Here is a 17,874-nt window from a genome sequence, read left to right on the forward strand (position 1 = left end):
GCACTCGCTCTCCGGACCGCCACAGCGTCTGAGCGCACGCCACACCACGTGACCCGCTGCCAGTACCCAAGATGGAGGCTGAGGCGAGGCCTGGCCGGCTCCCTGCCTCAGCCCGCGCCCAATTGTGCTTCCACCAAACGAGATAGGCGAGCAGGCACGCGGTGCTGACCGTTGGGCCGCTCTGCGGGCTGCCAAGTGGGGTTGGCCACGGCTGGGCCTGTGCTTCCAGTCCCCACCCGACCCGGTACCCTGAGCTTTCTCAACCGCGAAACGCCTAGCGGCTGGCGCCCGGAGCGTCCTCTGGTACGCCCCGCACCCCGGGATTGGCAGTTCCGGGAGCCAATAGGGTCTAGGAGATGCGAGCGAAGGCGGGCGAAGGTGCAGCATCTCTGCCGTCCATAGGGCGCCTGGCCCGGCGATGGCCCGCCGCGGGGCGAGGGGTGGGAGCAGCCGGGCTGGACGCAGGGTCCCCGGACCAATGGAAGGACGGCCGCGGAGGGCGGGAGGGAGGCGGGGCCGANGGCCCGGTCCTACTGGACCATGGCAGCCGCGCGTCCCGGCGTTGCGAAAGCGCACCACCGACTCAGGAGCAGATTATAGCGTATTTACACTGAGCGTCGAATTATTGGACACTGTTGTAGCAGGAGACCGTGCGTATCGGTTGGAAAGGCCGGGGGTGGAGCCCAGGGTACTCATTTAATGCACCTCAAAAATCTGTAATAACTTGCGGCAGCTGATGCGAGTGTTTTCTTTATTGCATGTTGTAAATTGACCTGCTGTGACACAATTTCCAAATAAAGCGTTGCAGAAATTAAACTTAAGTTATTTTAAAACTAATGACTTTCTTAACTAAATCCTAATTGCATTACTGTAGAGACCTGCCTAATTGCTTGCTGAGAGCAGCTCTGCCTGCTCTTGGTGAGGGAGGAAAGGGCCTGTGTAGTCACTTTGCCTGCCCGCTTTTCTCTACTCAGGCTTTTCTGTTTGTTCCCACAAACCACCTCAGCTGTTAGGGCCTGGGAGTAAACCTGTAAACAGCGCTGGCCCAGCGCCGGCCCAGCGCCAGCCCAGCGTGACTGGGGGCATACTGGTGGGTGTGTACCTTCACCTGGCCTCACTTTTTCTTCTGTGATATGATCGTTGTTGCTTGGAGTTTTAATTGCCTCTGATAATTCCGTGCATTATTTTAGAGACTGTCCAATGAAACCTGGTGTATTGGATTCAGAATCCAGCCAGGAAAGGTGCTGGTGGTTGGGGAGAGGGAGGGAGGTTGAATTAAGAAAACTCAGCTGCTAGTACACAAATATACACTATAGCAGTTACAAAGCAACAAAAGTTATTGCAGAATTTTGCAGTTACTATGGCAACACAATTACTCTATTATAATTGGAAATGCAGAATGCCACCCAGTTAGAAGTTTCATCGGAATGGAGTTTGGGATATCAAAAATATGTGAGATTTAATTTCTTTTTCAGGTAGCTCCTGAGAATTCTAAAATCTGTGTTCAGTTATCTATTTTTAAGACTGATCGAGCTTTCCCAGATATTCTACTCTCTGGGATCTGTGGCATCTTTCCCCAGAAGAACTCACATTTGTGTGGGAGGGAAGTATTTTCATGCCTTAGAAACACACACCCTGACGCATTGTGAGACTTCTATAGCTTTCTGTATTCTGGGCGTTTATTTTAAAGATCAAATACCTTCCTAAAGAGAGCGGTAATCAATCAGAAAAGAAGTAGGATTTGCTCGGCAGGCAGATGTAACACTGCCCTCTTTAGGGTTAGTTCTTTCTCCTGCAAGGGGAGCTGGCAGCTTGAGTGCCCCTGGGGGAGCCCTGGGCTGAGGGGGTGGGGCAGAGGGAAGAGGATGGTGGACTTACACATAGGCCTGGGAGGTCTCGGGATCAAGGACAGATGTGGCCTAAGCAGCCATGAGCCAGAGAGAATGTTCTGTGGTCAGCAGCTTCACAGACATGCAAAATAAAAATCTCCAAATGACATGTTCTCAGAGGCCTTGGGGGCTGTTACTGTAGCTGTATGGACAAAACAGGGCACCCTGGCCACATGCAGCTCAAGCTCCTATCTTGACTTTGAGTGGTCAGAAACCTGCTTTATAAGGATGCTCCTCTTGATGTTTGCCAGGAGGACTCTAGTGCTGGAAGTTTCCACACATTGTGGCATTGCTGCAGTTTAATTTTGTTATAACTCTTTCCTTTTAACTACTGCATATTTATGCCCAGTAATCGACTTCCATTTTCCAGCTTCATTGTGAGGTTTCAGTGCAGCATGAATGGCTTTGAATTCCGATCCTTTGATGTTGGGGGTGGCACCAAAGGAAAGGAGACTTTGTGCAGTCTTAATTGCCAGAGCAGAAGAAACATTTCATCACTCCTGTAGAATTCGTCCATACCATTCTCAATTAAAAACGGCTGGGCTTTCATAGCTCAGAAGCTGCCATGAGTAATATATTAATACCTGATGTAGGGAGTGAGGGAGATGCAGAAAATGAGAGACAACCACTGCTGCTGAGAGTCAGCGGGACGACGGGCTGTGGCCGGGCTTTCAGTCCGTGGAATTGAATCGATGACTGTAGCTGGGGAGATGACGGTGCTGAGCACCCGTTTCAGAGTGTGAAATGGGGACTGAGCCCTGCTGTTGCAGTCAGAGGGCAAGTCCCTGCCCTGTTGGTTGCAGTTCCCAGTCTGTCCTGGGCTGGGGCTGGGGAAAGATGGATCTTGGAAAGGTTTTTGTTTTGGTCTCAGGTGGTTAGTATATGCCTCGGTGTGCAGTGGGCTCTGGGATTTTTGGCCTCAGTGTTAGAGAAAGGTACCCAGCACCTTGTGGCTCAAGTCAGAAGTGATGCCGCATTTGGATAGACCTGAAGGATCATTTTCACATAGCATTTCTGTTGGGAACAAGTGTCACTGAACTAAGGTCAGTTAAGCTCTCTTCATGAGGTCAGCTTTCTTCTCTTGGGCTTATGTGAGGGGGATTGGTAGGGCCTGTCTAGGAGCAGAATATGGGGCATGCCACCCCGTTGACACACCTATTGCACACTTCCTGGAAGGAAGGTCCAGGGTCCTAGGCAGGTTCCTTCCACTCTGACCCTCCATATAACTGTGGGGACACGCCAGCATCCCTCTGTTAGCCCATGCTGGAATCAGAATGTTTCTCCTGGAGCAAGGAGATTATAATACTAATTGCCACATAAGCCAGTAACTAATGTTTAAGGAGCACCTACTTTGGGCCACGTGCCGTTTTAAGCACTAGCCATCCAGATCTCATTTATCCTTCCCCATGGCCCTATGGGATGGGTGCTACTCTACCCCGTTTGCAGAAGAGGAACCTGAGATAGAAATAAAAATGCAGCATCTGGTACCTCTTCCTGTATCAAGTGCCAAAGGCTGATTCGTCTCTCTTCCATGCCTCTGCTTTCGGGCCAGTGATGGTCTTAAAGCTCAGTATCATCAAGGTGCTTGGGAGAGCACAGCCTCTTTGAGAAGATGACAGTTTGAAATGCTTTCCTAGTTCAGTGTTGTCTTGACTGTCCTTGGAGGTAATTCTGGCTTCCTGAGTATGGCACCGTGTAGTACTAGAAGACGTCCTAACAATTGTGTAGGCTGGTGGTGGTTTTGTCCGATCCTGTGCTTGGGTCTTCTCCTGAGAAGGCCTCCAGGGGCAGGTGGGGGTGGTGGAAGGCATCAAGTACATCACATCATTTCATCTAGTTCAGTGTTGTCTTGACTGTCCTTGGAGGTAATTCTGGCTTCCTGAGTGTGGCATCGTGTAGTACTAGAAGACGTCCTAACAATTGTGTAGGCTGGTGGTGGTTTTGTCCGATCCTGTGCTTGGGTCTTCTCTTGAGAAGGCCTCCAGGGGCAGGTGGGGGTGGTGGAAGGCATCAAGTACATCACATCATTTCAACCAGAGCAGCTTCACTTTCACTGTTTTGTCTGTTATTACCTTGGAAGATTTTATTGGAAGAAAGCACTTGAGCACCAAAAACTTTGAAAAACTACTGAGCTAATCTATTCTTGTTATAACACCCAGCCAGAAACCTTAAGGGAAAATATTGGCAAATTTAACAGTGTAAGAATTTTTAAAAATCTCTTTGGCAGAAGACTCTTTAAGCAAGGTTAAGAGACAGTGAGAGAAAAAATATACTTGTATAACATATTATATCTCTGTGTGCTTAATAGTCAATATGTAAGGGGCTTTTACAAACCAATAAGAAAAGGATGAACATCCCTATTGCAAGATGAGCAAAGCGCACAAGTGTGAAAATCACTGTGGCTAATACAAAAAAGACTTAGCTTTACTAATAAATTCAGCTTAAAGGAGATTCTGTTTATGCCCATCTTATTAGCAAGTTTGATAACACATATTGGTGATGAAAATAATTCCTGTGTTATAGGGTTCTTGCAAAGTTTAAATAAGTTAATGTATGGAAATTGCTCAGAATAGGGCCTGGTACATAGCCTGATGTAAATGTTGACTATTATTTATTTTTTGCTCTCTAGAGAGATCAATATGTATTATTATATAAAATGTAATAATTACTTAATTGCTACCCAGAAAAGTTTTATGTCTCAAAACTTTAATGGTCATTCCCCTTATTCCAGAGATTCTACATTTTGGAATTTATTGTAAGGAAAGAATATAATAAGTGCATGGATATCTAGGTGGTACAGGGTGTTGTGGCTACATTATTTATAAAAGCGATACTTACATGCTCGGGCACTTCTGCTCTGTGGAGCCATGCATGTGCAGATAGGCAGACATGCGGGTGTGCATGAGAAGAGCCAGGCCAAAGCAGTCCACAGGCAGCTCCTCCTGGTGCAAGTACACGGGACTCTGAAATGGTAATGGTGACCATCAGGGATGTCAGGGACTTTTCATTGTCTCTTGTTCAATGAAGCTTGTTGGTATTGTATAAATTTTTGCAGTAAGCATGTCTTACATTTTAAAAATAATAATTAAAAAATTGATATATCCATTGGGGAGAAAAATATTTTTCAACTCTATTTACAAAGGAGCAAAACCAAATCCTTGGGAAGTTGATAAATATGCTTAGCATTAGAAGAATTTAGGGGTATTTGTTTCTCTGACTTGTAAGCTCGCTGAGGTGGGGACTGGCCGCCTGTGTCTGGGCTGGTTCTTGTACAATGTACAATCCATGCTGCAAACAGTGATCTTTACTGAAAGTGGATCTGTACTTGTAATTCCCTTGCTTGAAATCCTGCCATGACTTTCCCTTGCTCTTAGGATTCTAAGATCTTAGGACCCTGGAAGGCCTGCCCAACCCTGGCCTCCATTTACCAGCCTGCCTGACAGCAGTTGCCATGTTTGCTGAGCCTCATCCTGCACCTGGTTTGCTTCCTTGCTCTAAGTCCACTTTGGCACTAGGGCCTTTGCACACACTGTTCCCTTTTCTTGCAACCACCTCCTTCACCTCCTCTTTCCTGGCTCCTCAATTTATGCTCATCCTTTGGGCCCCTGATAAACTTAGGTTAATATACTTTTTACTCCTTTTAAACAAGATCCGATTGTGCAATTTCAACAGCTCATTATAACAGTTGTTTAATGTCACCTCTCTTACTAGCTGGGGACTCCATGGGGTTGAGGGGCCCCGAGAGCCTCATGCCTGCTTTATACCCAGTGCCTGGCACCTACTGCAGTGTGATGTTTGATGGATGAATGAATGAGTAGCTGAGTGAATGGCATAGCATAGGTGCTGGGTGGGAGAGCCTGGGGGAGGACCCACTGCCTGTGCTCTGGAATTTTGTTTCCTGACACCCTCCCCCCCTTCCCCCCAATCTAGGAACGTCTTGGTCCTGTTTTAGAGATTGCGTGCTTTTAAGTAGATGCCATAAATACAAGTGAGGTGGATTCTATGATGCAGCAAGGGGTGAGAGGGAGAAGGACCTTAAACACAGCTGTCAAGCGGCACATGGGGCTGTTGTGCCGGCCAAGGCAGGTGTGCGCGTCCTGTCTCTGGCCACATCAGCCAGGACTCTGGTGTTCACGGTAGGGAGCTTCTGCTTTTATTAAAGGCGTTTTCCCCATGTTTGCTTTAAGTTGAAATTAATGACATTACTTAATCATTTCTTATTTAACCTCATAATTTTAATATGATATCTTAATGTGGTTGGGTATATAAACATTTTGGAGTCTATTCTTTAAAAATGTGAAGGTTAGGCTTTGTTAGTTTACTATTGTTTATGAAGTATTCCGTCTGTGTGAGTCAAGCGCTTTTGTTGGATTGATGTTTAAGCTTGAAACAATAAATCAGTTCTTAAGACCTGAAAGCCTGAACCAGCATTCCAAGTGGGGGTGTTGTTCAAATGGTGATGGAGGTACATTTTCCCTTGAGAGTGGCTGGCCCGTCCTCTGGTTTATGTGTTGCTATTTGCTAGAGTGGTTCTTTTTCAAACTAAGAGAGTTTAAACTAAGGAAGTTTTTGTGATCCCCCCTGCTGGCCTCTCTTTGGTGCTTTTCTGTGGCAGGGGGGCCGGGGGAGCCCTTGGGAACTGTGTTTCCTAATTATTTCTAACTGATCAGTTATTATTTTGCAAATACTAATCCCATACCCAAGCCCAGGTAGTAGGTTTCCCATGAGGTGGAACTCAGTTGTACTTATGCTGTGCCTCAGACACAGTGGCAGGCCCCATGACCCAGGCTTGATCAGGACAACCTGACCTCTTCCAACCAGAGGCTTAGGTGTTGGTGGGACAGAGAAGAAAGAGGAGATGAGCACACATAGGTGGGCATGGGCCACCCTCCCCGGAACCAGGGCCATGGGAGACTGGAGGGTCGTGGGGGCACTGTGTCGTTGGAGTAGTGTGGCAGAAAGGGCCCCAGCTGGTCAGTAGAGTGTGGCTAAGATCTGAGCCCTGCTCTTCCCCACAGCCTGGGTTTTTGGGTGTTGTCCCTCGAGTTCTTGCTCTCCCTCACATTGGAGCTCTGCAGGGCTTAGGGCATTCTGATGAATCCGATCCCCACTCCACCTTTGGGGGCTGTGGATACTTGGGGGAGGTGAAGTCCTTTACCAGAATCTGTGATTCCACAGGGAAGGCTGTGTTCTTAATTAGTGAATGTTAACAGTGTAACCATGCTCATGGGTGGGGAGTGGGGGTGGTCTTCAGCCCCTTTGGACCTTTAAAGGAAGCCATAAAGAAAATGGTTGGGCGGGGCTAGGGTGAATTAAAACCCCACTTTGCAATAAATTTTACATAAAATTTTGCACTGAAAGGTCATCATATGTGGTCACAGTCCCCATTCTTTGGAAAACATGGTTTTGCCAGCATGAGGGCTCTGTGCCATAATTCTTTCTTGCCTCTCCAGGTTAGAGGGACCCATTAAAGGAAATACTGGGCATAACTTCTTACTTTTGTCTCCTTGCAGGTACCTTCTCTGAAACAGCTTGTTTCCCTTAACTTACTGTCCAGCAAAGTTTGCAACAGCCTCAGTGTACCCGCCAGTCGTCAGCTGAAGCAGCAGCTGCAAAATCTTCCTTTTCACCCCACTGAAATCCCTGGGGAAGCGGGGCTGGGCCAGTCCTGCCTGTCTCTGGGCAGCTGGCTGGCTGTCCCCACACACAGCGGCAGTGAGCCTCTCGCCTCGCAGGGGATTGGGCCCCTGGAGGAGGGGCATCCAGCTCACCTCCCGGAGCTGTTGGGAAAATTGGCCTTTTAGCATTTGTAGTTAACAAAACAACGCAAAATGCTTCCCCAACTCCTTCCCTGAAGAAGAGCATCTTTTTATGTCAGATGGATAGCGTTTATGCAAATGTGGGTTGCCTTTGACGCAGTTATTTTTTCAGAATTCCTTTAATGAAGTAGAGGACAGAGCTGGTAGGGGGCGGGGCTCTCCTTGTTTGGGGTGCTTGCTTCTCCCGGCTCCTCCGGTGGTCTCGTTATGGGTATGGGGCAAAGGGTCTGATTACTGGATATGCGGAATTCTGTTTATTGTGGTACTGCTTTGCCTAGAGTGTACACGGGTGGTACTGCAGGTGGGGATGTTTTGTTTTCCACGGTCCTGGGGTGTTGAGGACAAAACATGGATGTGGAGTCAAACCTGGGTTGGAATCCAGCTTCGCCATCAGGACCTCATGACCTCACTGGCCTCTCCTTACCCCTGTGAGTCCATGGGATGGCAGAGGGAGGTGCTGGGCAAGCAGGCCTCTCTCCCTAAGGCTCTGCCCTCCTCTGCCTCCTCCTCCTCCCTCACTGCTCACCCCTCTTTGCTGGCACATCTCAGGTAGGAATGGGAAGCACATTGTATCCTCTGCAAGGCGGGCATTGGTGACTGTGGGCCTTTGATGTAATCGCAGGACTTTTTGAGGACACTGCACCCGCTCAGGGCATCTCGGCATCTGCTGAAGTCCTAGTGGGGTGAGAACCTCCCCAAAGGACCTTAGTGTGGTTTGAGAGCAAGTTCTTGTCTGTATTTGTCCTTGCAGGGACTGCTTGGTGGCTACAGAGATCAGGCTCTTGAAAGCTCAGAAGCACCTGTTGTACTTTATGGGGAGCGCCATGGCTCCCAGGGCACTGCTGCATGTGGCAGGCATCAGAAGGGCTGCCAACTCTGCCTGGCAGACAGGGCCTGGCCAGTGACGGTGACTGTGCTGCCAGGGTATGTCCGGGTTGCGCCTTGGCCTTGGCCATGGTGTGATTTATACTGAGGCTGGTGGTGCTGATGTCCCTGGCCCTGCATGAACTGATGGACATATTTTATGCTAGGTCTTCTCTGTCCATAATGCTTCCTGGTGTTCCAGAAGGGAGCTGTCCTGGTTATATGTGGGAAGTCCAATTATGGAGGGTTTGCCCTGTTTCCTCTCCTCCTGGTGGTCTCCATCTTTTATTTGTTCCTTATTTGCAGGAGCAGGGAGCCTGAAGGACAGTGTGCACCTTGCCCACTGCCAGTCAGAAGGCTGCTAGGTGTGGCAGCCATGACTCAGGGGAGCTCTATGGCTGGGTGCTCGGTTTCTGTGGGGCAGAGCGGGGGGGGTGGTCACACGGCAAGGGGCAGTGCACCTGTGGAGGGCAGTGAAGGACTAGGGGCTGAGGGCTTTGTGGTGCCCCCATGGGCACAGTCTCTCCATAGGTGGAGCTGTGGGCAGGTGTGCAGGGGTGGGTTGACCATGTGGCAGGACCAGGCAGCCTCTGGTGAAGGAGGAGGATGGAGTCTGGGGACCAGATGATGTTTCCAGGCTTTGTGGTGCCCCCATGGGCACAGTCTCTCCATAGGTGGAGCTGTGGGCAGGTGTGCAGGGGTGGGTTGACCATGTTGCAGGACCAGGCAGCCTCTGGTGAAGGAGGAGGATGGAGTCTGGGGACCAGATGATGTTTCCTGGGATGATGGGAAACACACTGTAAGAGGACTTTTTGTGGGTGGCTCTTAGTGCTGAGCAGGAAGATATTTCTGGTAGCTCTCCATGAGAAAGCATTTCTCCATGGCAGGTACAGAGAGCACTGTGTGCCTCAGCGTGTTGACTGGCCCACTTTCCTGGAAAGTGCAGGTGAAAGAAGTGTGCAGGTGGGCTTGATCCAGCTCCTCCACAGGGTCGTCAAGGACTTGTTTCTGTGCTGTCCTGTGAGAGTCAGCTTCGTGGGCCACAAGGGACCTGCCAGCTGCTTCCAGGGCTATACACCTGCTGGTTCATGCCCATCAGGAAAGAGAAAATTTTTTCCTAGCAAAGTCTTGGATTGACTGACTTCAATCATATATCCACCTCTAAAGCAGGCAGTGTGGCCAGGGGTGCAGAGTGCACTGAATGGCTCAGCCTAGGTGCTGGGCTTGCCTGTTCCAGGAGCTGGCCAGGGAGTCGGCTTCCCTTATTTGGAAATTGCTGATGTTGGGAAGGAAGGCAAAGGGGAAAAGGAATGGTGTTGAGCAGGGAAGCAGCCAACACTGTCCTCTGTGAAGCTCCTCACATTCGTAAAGTCAGTAGCAGTTCTAGGACAGCCTCTTGTGTGAGCTCAGTGTGCACGGGTGCTGTACCAAGTGCTCTCAGAATCCTGCAGCAACCTGCTTTGGTGGGAAGAATGGTCCCACCCATAGAGGGGAAACGGGGCCCAGTGAGGTCTGCAGGGAGGGCCTTGACCAGGAGTCTGACAGTGAGGCTGGTGCACTCTGGCCTTCCTGAGTTGCTGACTCTTCCTGTGCAAAACCCAGCCCCTGGAAGTCAGGACATCTGACTTAAGATGGCCAACTGGAAAGGTGGACAGTTTGGATCCCCGTACCAGACAGCCACAGGAAAAAAAAAAAATGGATAGAGATGAGCTTATCATGGAGAGCCCTCCACTGTCTCCCTTGTTTGGCCAACTGGTGAGGTGCAGATGACCTCATGGAGGAGCCTGGGGCCCTCAGGGTGGGGATGGTGGAGCCACGGGATAGGATGAGGCTGTGCCACAAGCCCTCGCTGGTTGCAGCCCAATGAGGCGAGGCCTAACCAAGAAGGATCAGGGCCGTAGGCCACAGCTTCCCAAAGGAGCCCAGAGGGTATTGCTTCCAGATGGACTAGTCCAGCTGCCCTCTGGGGCCATGTTCCCAAGAGATCCAGAGGTCATCAAGGATGCTCTGGAGAAGGGTTGAATGACCATCTGCTCTCCAGCCCGTGCTGAAGTGGGCAGATGCCGAGCGTGTTCCAAGAAGGCAGAGTGCAAACACGGCCCAGGGCTGTACAGTTCTGGAAGTCCTGCTCATCACAGCCACTGCCCTATGGGCAAAGGGTTTGTTGGAAGGAGTGTGTTTGGGGATTAGACATGCAGGCTCCAGAGTCAGTGCTTTGTGGCCCTGCGGTGAGTGGAGGTTACGGCGCTCTGTTATCCGGCTCTCTTGCCTTGGTCTGCCCATCACAAAGTGGGCATGAGAATTTGTACCTTGGAGAGTTGTTGTCAGGACCAAGCAAAGCAAGGAGACTGTTGGCCAGCCCCAGCCTGACACGCAGCATGGGATGACTGAGTGCCTGGCCTGCCTTGGATTCATGTGCCCACGAGTCAGCAGGACCCGGCCCCGCCGCCCCCGCAGTGTTTCTTCAGTGGGCGTCTGCCACGGGCCAGGCGACATTGTGGCTTTTCCACACGTGCAGAATAGCGGTGTCACTCCCGTGGCTGAGATGTTGGGAAGATTAAGTGTCATGTCCCTGACAGCTGGGGCACAGGCCTGGCGCAGATGTGTGCTCAAAGGGGCAGCAGCTATTTCTACAGAATGTTGCGCCTTCTCATGTCTCCAGGTGTGGAAGGTGATCTGGCAAGGGAGGTGGAGAACCTCCAACCTGCACTTCCTACAGAGGGGTTTTCCCCCTGGGGGAAGGCTCTCCTGAGCACTGTGTTAGTGGCAGCTGGCCCTGCAGTCCTCGCTGGGTGGGGCACAGCTGGACAGTGTGAGGACCCAGTAGCCTGGATGGCTGCACTGAGGCTGGAGGTGGCCTCTTGGCCTGGGTGGGCAGGGAGATGTTCTGGCTCCTCTCTAGCTCTGGCAGCAGCCACGCTGGTGCTGTTGGCCCAGCAGCTGCTTCCCTGGGTGACTTCATCCATGCCATTTGTTAGCTGTCCCCTCCCCTCCCCTTTTTCAGCTCCCACTTCAGTTCTGGGCATACAAGCTCTGGCCAGGGCACTCCTCCTCTCCACACATGCACACACATGCCCATGCACACACAAGCACACGTGTACAGATACTCATACACACTCATGTACACATTTACATGCACACGTGTGGACACACACATGCCTGTGCACTGGAGCCCATATGGGATGAACGTCTGGCTCCTCTGGCATGATTCCTGGCAGGCTGAGAGCCGGCAGCCACTCACCTCTAGTCATCCGCCACCTAATGAGAAGCGGTGGAGTTTCTAGAACGTGGGTGCATCTGATGACAGTTAGGGAGATGAAACTCTCCCTCACGGAGTGCAGTTCTCACCCAGTTCCTCCTGTCTACACGGTCACACTGGGTGTTAACCTTCAGAAGTCCGGTGCTCCCTGGGCGGGGCTGTGGGTGCTCAGGATGGCTGTTTCATGAGTCTTGTCAAGGGGCCTAGGGGCTTGGGGCCAAGACACATGAGGCCACCCTTTCCTGGGGCCCTGGTACCTGGTTGTCGTTCTTCTGGATGGTGACTTCTTTTTTCTTTTGAAAGTCAAGCAATGACTCCTACAGCTGGTGCTTATATGATTCCCTTAAGGCATCAGTGTTCTTAGTTTTCCAGTGTTGTGTTGTTAAATTCCAGGCATAGACGTGGTCTGAGGTTTGTCCAGAATAACCAGTGAAGCTCCAAGGTTGGGTCTACATGGAGGGCTCCACCCTCACAGCACTTGTCTGTGGGCTGTAGCCGGTCGGTCAGCAGGAGTCATCCAGGCCCTGACGCCTCGCACCTTCCCCTGCCTGACCATCCCTGGCGCCCACAGGACCGGCACCTTGTGCTGATGCTCCTCTTGCAAAGGTGGCTTTGAGCTCATGTCACGTGGTTCTTCCTGTGGCCAGGACATGCTGTCACTTGCCTCTGGTGGTGACTCCTCTCACATCTTTGGTCTTGTTTCTCTGGTGTCACCTGTTTTCATATCAATATTGATGGTTCCTCTAAGTCCTGTTTTCATGGTTTTTTATCTTTCTCAGCACTTGTGACCTTGACCCCCACTGTGTGGCTGCCGCAGCGATATGATCAGGGCTTTTACCTAATTGTTGCTGTGAACCCCCAAGATACAAGCCTCAGACATGTTCCCTTTGGACCCCAAACTCCAGTCTTTCCACCTCTCTTACTCTGCCTCTGACGCTCAGCCTTCCTCCTCTCCCCTTTGGTCATGGCACCCTGCCCAGACATCCCGTGGCTCCCATTGTCTAGAATAAAACTCACCCCCCTTTCCTCACCTTCGGGGTCCTCCAGAATTTGGCCTGGCTTCTCTTACCGACATTCCTTCACATGTGTCCATGGGTCTGGCCACCTTGCCTAGACCCTATTTTGGGGCATTCCTGGGCCTCTGTTTACTCCCACCTCAGGGAGCTTGTTTAGGGTTTCCAGTATAGACTAGAGGAGGCTGTTCAGCCACCTCTTTTTGGTGGCTGTTGCTTTTTGATTCTGTAGTGACAGAAAGTGTCGTCACAACCTCTTTGGATTCCTTGATACTGACCATTGTTTTCTCGTGGCCCTCTGTCCTCTCTGTGAGTTTTGATATGGTAAAGCCACATGAAGTCCTGTTGTGTTGTCTTTCTGAAGCCGCGGGCTGGAATCCACAGAGCCAGGTGTGTGCTGCTGTTCATCACAGTTGGGCCTTGCCCGCTGGGAGCTACGCTGCACTCACGGGGTTGCAAAGGCTACACTTTTGCACGAGTCCTGTTGTGTTGTCTTTCTGAAGCCGCGGGCTGGAATCCACAGAGCCAGGTGTGTGCTGCTGTTCATCACAGCTGGGCCTTGCCCGCTGGGAGCTACGCTGCACTCACGGGGTTGCAAAGGCTACACTTTTGCACAGACAGCCAGTAGGCTTGAGGTGGAGGCTTCCAGCTCCAGCCACCAATGAGGAGCTACATGAAGGCAGAACTTCGCGACCACTGAGCTGGGTAGAGTGGTGGGCCAGCAGCCCCCTTTTCTTCAGCCCTTTGAGGTGGCTGGGCATGGGCTGGAGCCCTCTGCCACCCCAGTCGGTGCTTCCTCCTGCCTAGAGCAGGCACCCTGCCCCACATCCCAGCGGCAAAGCAGTAAGAGCACTTTATTTGCACACCATGATGTGATCCAAGTTGGGAGGCATCAGACTAAGAGGAGCTAGGGTAAGGTTTCTCTCTAAGGCTTGAAGTAGAGCTTTATCTGAGGTTCTGGGGAAATGCTTTCTTCCAAAGCAGGCAGGGGCCTAGGACCTCCAACCACACCAGACCCAGGGGAGATGGGCAGTGAAGCCAAGGTGCCCCTTCTCATGAGAAGGGAGGGAAGGAGTGGGAAGGGGCTCTGCCATGGGAGCTTTGGCCCCGCTGTCTGCAAGCACAAAACTCCACACGTCCCTTCTCCCACACCCTGGCTCACCAGTGGCCTTGGACTGGGCCGTCTACATCCGTGTCTGGCCTGGAGGGGACAGAGGAGCCTTGAACCTGCTTATATCACGCTGTCCTGGTCCTCGGTCCATGGGCTAACCGGAAATTTTGTTTAAGCCATTGTATTGTTAAAATATTGTCTTTGTGTGTATTTTAATACAAATTGTCATTTTAGAGGTCAAAAACAGGAGTCAGAGCCATAGGAGCGGACAGTGCTGTAGCCATTTTCTGTTGAAACAAATCAGGGCCATCTTTGTAGTGCAGCACCCATTCCTTTGGATGCAGAGCAGTTTTCTTTTTCATTAAATGTTTCCCCTTGAGAGAGAGAGAGACCAAAAAATGCTATGTCACATGGATCTTTTAAGTCCATGATTAAGAGTGCCTGACACAGATAGCCCCCTGCGCTATCCCAGGTGTTTCTCAGCGTTGACTTGGCACACAGCCAGGTCCCAGTGGGTTTTCTACCTTTGCAGAGTGGGTTAAGGGACCCTCAACAGCTGCCCCTCTTTCTGCCCTGTGTGTTCGAGTGCTGCTGTTCTGAGGAGCGAGCGTGCCACGTCCTGTCACTCACAGGCAGCCAGGCGCTTGGGCTACAGGTGTTTCCCCTTGCCCAGGAGGCTTCCGTCTCTGAGCAGTCTTCGGTGTGTCCCGTGCTTCTGTCCTTGCTGGCCCACCGTGGTGGCTTCTCACCCAGGGATGAGGCTGTCCTGGGCATTCTGCAGGATTGTTGGATTTAGTTTCACCCTCTCTGCATTCTGATTTCCACTTATCCATTTTTCTCATTTTTCCAGTATCTGGGCTCAACCTCTTGTCCTAGCCGTCATTGAGGCCCTGAGCTGGATCAAGGCGTGGGGCTGCTGGCCAGCTCGCCCACCCCCTTGTCGCCCAAGTGCTGTAGCTAGTGTCTGAGCTTCTGAGTTGACGTCCTTGTGGGGCTCTTTTGCTTGGAACAGAAAGGAATAGATTGTAATTGATGGGTCAGGCAACCTTTTGGCATATTGGATTTTGAAAACCAGCTTTTCTTCATTGCTTCACCATGGACTATGCTCTTGCTGTGGATTTCTCTGTTATTCTCAGAGGAGCCACATGAGGAGGCTAAGTGGTTAAGGACTAGCCCCAGTGCTGCCCTGGCTCCCTAACCAGGCCCCTGCCCGCCTCATTCCATGAGATCTGTCCCCCAGGCCCAGCTCCATCTCCTAGCAGGCAGGTTTATTATCTTCCTTTCGGATTTCCAACTAGTAGACACTGAAGTTATCTTACAAATTGTCAAGCCTCCAAGTTGAAGTTCGTGGTGACAAGGGTCTGCTCAGTGATTTTACCCTTTACAGGAAGACACGGGCTTGGAGCAGTACCAGGGCCTCCCAGCGGGTGAGGGGCAGTGTTGGGCCCTGCAGTGACTGACTTCCTCCTGCACCTATGCTGCCTGGGCTGGAGCCAGGTTGGGGTGGCCAGGGGAAGCGAGTAGTCTTCCTGGGTGAAGGGAGTGAAGCCAGTGAGCTGGACAGTTACGTGAAACACTGGGTATGAAAGCAAACATTGCCTGTAACCTGGATATGTTATGCAGCAGAGTGGACATTTCACCTGAGTTTTTAGATAAAATATAAGCTGTTAAAGAAAGCTCCCACCTGGGGTGAGCTGGCTTCTCCTTGCCTGGCCCCATCCAGGGGAGCCCTGGGCCACCTCTCCCCATTGTGAGTACTCTGGGGAGGAGTCAGGGAGACCCTGCGTGGCGGGCCCACATAGAGGGGAGAGCACTGTGTTTTGGGGTACAGCCAGTCTGTGCTATGGCCCATCTAGGTCACTGTGGGATGGTCCTGCTGTTACATGATCAGACAGGTATATTAAGTCGTGTCTCTTGTATTGCCTGAGAGTGTTTTATTAAAGCATTTCCAATATCATTAATATTTAGCACACTAAATTGGGAGAATAGATCAGCCATACAAATAAGCAGTTACTGTAATTGGGAAAAATACTAATGATTTAATTTGCATATGTGACAGAAGCACTTTTTTATGACTACCTTGATAATAAAAGACAGGCTGAGTATCATAAATGCAAGCAGATAAAAAAATCCATTAATTCTCCTATTCATTTTTTTTTAAAAAGGTATTCCTGGCTTTTACGCTGACAGTTTAATAATTAGGATGCCTAATTTTAATCTGTTACGTGGGTGCATGCCCTGCTTAGCTTGAGAAGCCAGCTACTGTTGGTGTGATTCTGTGCTGTCACTGACTGGCGTGGAGAATACAGAAATCCAGGGAATTCAGGTGAAATCAGAGCCTGGTGCCCCTCTGGGCTGTGTGTGATTCACATCACTCCCTTGTGCTTTGTGGGTCTGAGCAACCAGGGAGCTGCATGTTGTGCTGAGCAAGCCAGCCTTAGCTGATGGAGCATGTGTGTGCTATGTGGAATTGGGGGTTGCTGACTTAACTCACCCAGGCTTAAGTCTATTTCTGGGGTTCTCGCCCTGAGGCAGTTTTGTCCCCTCCTCCCCCAGGGAACATTCGGCAAAGTCTGGAGATGGTTTTGGTTGTCACAGCTGGAGGCATGGTCCTGGCATCTAGTGGGACAAGGCCAGGGTTGCTGCTGAACATTCCACAGTGCACAGGACAGGCCCCACGGCAAAGAATTATCCATTTCAAGATGTCACTAGTGAGAAGTCCTCTTGCCATTGAGTCCAGAACACTAGCATTTCTTTTAGCATTAGAAGTGAATGACACTGCATTTGCCTAAGATGGATTTTGTTCCCCTGTACAGTCATATAACTTAAATAGTAATTTTGAAAGCCACTTGGGGACAAGTTACATACATCATTTACCAGTACGGGGGTGAGGAAATGAAGTCAGCTTTCATTTACATTTTTTTGCATGTAAATAAAATGCACCTTTATTCTCTCCTTTCCCTTTCTTTTCATTTCTCTATCTCTTTCAGATTTGAAAAATGGATTTCGATTCCCCAGAACTTACATTTTCCTGCCAGAGTGTGGTTTGCATGCAGATGTAGTTCAAGATAACAAAGAGGCATGTTTGTGTTGTAGTCACTACATAAAAAGAGAGGATATTGCTGAATTGTAAATTGCATTTTTAGAATATGCTAAAACGAACTGCTGAGAGTCATTTGTCTTCCACTACAGCTCAGCTAGCTGCGTGTTTTCATTGAAGTGACTGAGAAAGACAGTCGGGCGCAGCGCCCTGCTCTTAGTTCTCAGACTGTGCCTTCATCGCGGCGCTGCGTGTTCATCACGTGCTCAGGTGACAGCTCAATTACCATAAGTGCAGCGCGCGTCCCGGTGCGTGTGTGTTGTGTGTGGGATGCTGCTGTTTTCGTCACTACCAGCCATCGTATCAGCTGTCGGGACAGGAACTCATGTTTGCTCCTCCCCGTCCCGGAGGTGCTGCTGAACGGTGACCTCAGGTGAGTAGGAAGTGGTAGCACCGCACTGGGACGTTTGAGTGGGCACATTTCCCTGTTTTCTGAGCTGGAGTTTGAAGGCTGGGTGGAGAGTGACTGCAGCATGCCTCTGTGCAGTTGGGCACAGAGAAGGGAAATAAGCCATGCTCGTAAACAATTTGGGCAATTTATTAGACTTGTGTGTATGTGTTCAGCTTTTTTTTTTTTGTGTGAGACCGGCCGCACCGCACTCAGCCAGTGAGCACTGTGAGCGCACCGGTCATCCCTATATAGGATCCGAACCCGCGGCGGGATCGCTGCTGCGCTCCCAGCGCTGCACTCTCCCGAGTGTGCCACGGGCTCGGCCCTGTGTTCAGCTTTTTTAAATTAAAAAAAGATTTTTAATTGCAGTAAGAAACGCATAACATACCATCTTGACCTTTTTTTTTTTTTTTTTTTTTTTTTTTTTT

The 17,874-nt window shown here is 50.4% G+C and overlaps 1 protein-coding gene across 1 annotated transcript in view; it reads left to right on the forward strand.

Annotated features, from left to right (window-relative positions):
- Positions 1-238: 238 nt before the first annotated feature.
- Positions 239-17,874, forward strand: part of HDAC4 (histone deacetylase 4) — a 340,220-nt gene continuing 322,584 nt past the window's right edge. The window contains exon 1 of the mRNA XM_008574155.1: positions 239-303. The gene's annotated coding sequence lies outside the window, so the exon portion shown is untranslated. The remainder of the gene's footprint in view (positions 304-17,874) is intronic.

The sequence above is a fragment of the Galeopterus variegatus genome, unplaced genomic scaffold (genome assembly GCF_000696425.1).
Source record: "Galeopterus variegatus unplaced genomic scaffold, G_variegatus-3.0.2 Scaffold1002, whole genome shotgun sequence".
NCBI lineage: Eukaryota > Metazoa > Chordata > Mammalia > Dermoptera > Cynocephalidae > Galeopterus > Galeopterus variegatus.